Below are 2911 nucleotides of genomic sequence, written 5' to 3'. Positions count from 1 at the left end.
TCACAGAGGCTAACCTTAGGCTGGTTGGCCTCTTGGCCCCTCATCAGGACAGGAGGGAGTCAATAGCAGGGAGTGCCACAGCCAAGGAGGAACCCGAGCAGCAACCACCAGTGTCACCTTCACAAAGGAGACCAACCGGGGTCACGATCAGGGAACCTGTTGGCGCACCACCAGCAGAGAGGCCCTCTGCCCCCTTGGGGAAGGGGAAAAAGAAGGCCACCGAGCCTGTCGAACACTTGGACAAGTCTTCAAACAAGAATGGTACAACTATTTCGCTTTTAGATAGCTTGCGAATTCCCTGTCACCTATTCGATGGGGTTGGCAATTTTAAATATGCTCCAAATTTAGGTCCAGACTTCTTCGTGTCAGCGAGTGAGTATAAGACTATTAGAGTCTATAGTATAGCGACCAGTAATAATAGCTCGGGTATTTGACTTTGCAATCTTTCTTTATTTCTTTTCTTGATGTAATATACTTAGTCATTCATGCTATCTCATTGTTCAACATTTTGCTTCTTTTCCAGACATGGACTCCGTGAACGTGTTCGACATTTACAGCACTCCCGAGACTCCCGCAGCACCCCTGAGCAAAAAGAAGGCAAGCAAGAGGCACCCTAAGGAAAGTAGCAAAGCGCCTCAGGCTAAGAAGCCTCGCAATGCAGGCCCCCCAGAGGACGGGCCCTCAGCCAACGCAACTCCACCCTCTCCTCGCGGGTAGCAGACTCCCCCTGCTCCAGCCGAATCGACTCCATCTCCAGCGACCCCAACCGAACAGACTCAGCATGCCAGTCTTGCTTCGACTGGGGGTGACATAACTAGTCACACCTTCAAATCGGTCAAGGACAAGGTCGCGAAAATTGTAAAGCACGACCGCTGCCAAGAGGCGAAGGCCGCGACAGAGGCGATGGACGTCGATCTGATCTTAAACCGCGCCTTGAACGAGTTTACCAGTGTAACTCATCTTTTTCTGTGGAGACAACTCTTCTATACTCTATAGTTAGTCTAACTTCTTTTCTAATTGCAGGCAATGCTGACCCTTACTGTCGGTCATCTCCGCTCGGGTGCTGTTACCGAGCAAGCCAAATCTTTGGAGCAACGACACGCTGATGAACTCAAAGATGCCGTAGAGAAATATGTCGAACAGCTTGCAATGGTGCTTGAGGAGAAGAATAAACTGGCTGAGGAGTTGGGCTTGTTCACGCTTCTCATCGATTGAGTCCAGGGATTCCATCAATAGCTAGTTATTAGAGTCTTGGTCGTATGTTAATCTGTGGTGCGAGGGTGGATCCAACTCGACAAGCAACATAGCTTCATACCTGTATGCCAAGGAAAACGGGGTATGACCTGTTGCTGTTCGGTGGGAAGTCCTATATGACCAAAGAACTTCAGGCAAATGCTCTGGCCACATCCCCTTAGCGTCTTCAAGTCTTTTCTTCAGAGTATCCTTTAGATTTTTGTTAACTGCTTCGACATGCCCATTTTCTTGGGGATGAGCGACTAAAGAAAAGCTTTTGATAATACCATGTCGTTTGCAGAAGTCCGTGAACAGATCACTGTCAAATTGGGTGTCGTTATCCGAGACAATTTTTCTTGGAAATCCATATCGACAAACGATGTTTTTGATTACGAAGTCAAGCACTTTCTTAGTCGTTATGGTTGCGAGTGGCTCAGCCTCGGCCCATTTGGTGAAGTAATCGATGGCAACCACTACATACTTTACACCATCTTTCCCTGTAACAAGGATCCGATTAGATCTATTCCCCAAACTGCGAAGGGCCATGGACTCTGCATTTTCTTTAACTCATTGGGGGCTGCTCGCGGGATTTGGAAAATCGCTGACACTTGTCACATCTCCGCACGAACTCCATTGAGTCTTCCTTCATGGTTGGCCAGAAATACCCTTGCCTTAGGATCTTTTTTGACAAACTTTGCCCCCCAGCGTGGTCCCGGCAAAAACCTTGGTGCACCTCTTTCATCAACTCTTTGGCTTTCTCCTTTGTAATACATCTGAGGAGTGGCAGTGAGTATCCCCTTCGGTACAAGATTCCATCGACCAAGATATACCTAGAAGCTTGCCGCTGAAGGGTCCTGGCTTTGTTTCTGTCCGCTGGTAGCACGCCGCTTGTTAGATACTCTACATATGGTGCCATCCACGTATCTGCCATCTGGATAACCAGAGTGGTATCTGCTGCTTGGATGCTTGGTACTGATAGTCGTTCGACTGGCACTATGTTCAGAGTATCAGCATCCTTCGCACTTGCCAATTTTTCCAAAGCGTCAGCGTTGGAATTCTGACCGCGAGGTACCTGCTGGAGACTGTATCTGTCGAACTGGGCTAACAGATCCTTCGTTTTGTTCGGATAGGCAACCATCTTCAAACCTCGCGCCTAGTACTCTCCCAGGACCTGATTCACCACCAGCTGAGAATCACTATAGATGTCAAGCACTTTTATGTTCATATCCTTGGCTTTCCGCAATCCAGCGAGTAGTGCTTCATATTCGGCCTCATTGTTAGAAACAGTGAAGTCAAATCTAATTGCATAGTGAAATCGATGCCCTTCCGGCGTTATCAATATCACTCCTGCTCCTGCGTGGGATTCGTTGGATGAACCGTCTGTGAACAACTTCCACGAGGGTGCTTGTATTTGACTACTATAAAAGTAGTGAGTAATGTCCTATTAGCAAGTGCAGTGCCTATGACGTTATTTTGCCCCTTGTCCTTCGTTGGCGGGTTCTTCCTTGGGCCCCTTGTCCTTCATTGGCGATTTCCCTTCGTTGGCAATCGCGTCTTCAAGCTTGATGTACCGATCAGCTCAATCTAAGAACTCTTAGGTGCTCCTTACCCCATTCTTTTTTAGGCTGCTCCAAAAGGGTGAGTGGCGTTTAACCCCAGTAGTTAGGGCCATCATCTT

Source organism: Humulus lupulus, chromosome 2, assembly GCF_963169125.1.
Source record: "Humulus lupulus chromosome 2, drHumLupu1.1, whole genome shotgun sequence".
Classification (NCBI taxonomy): Eukaryota; Viridiplantae; Streptophyta; class Magnoliopsida; order Rosales; family Cannabaceae; genus Humulus; species Humulus lupulus.
This window is presented reverse-complemented; position numbering follows the sequence as displayed.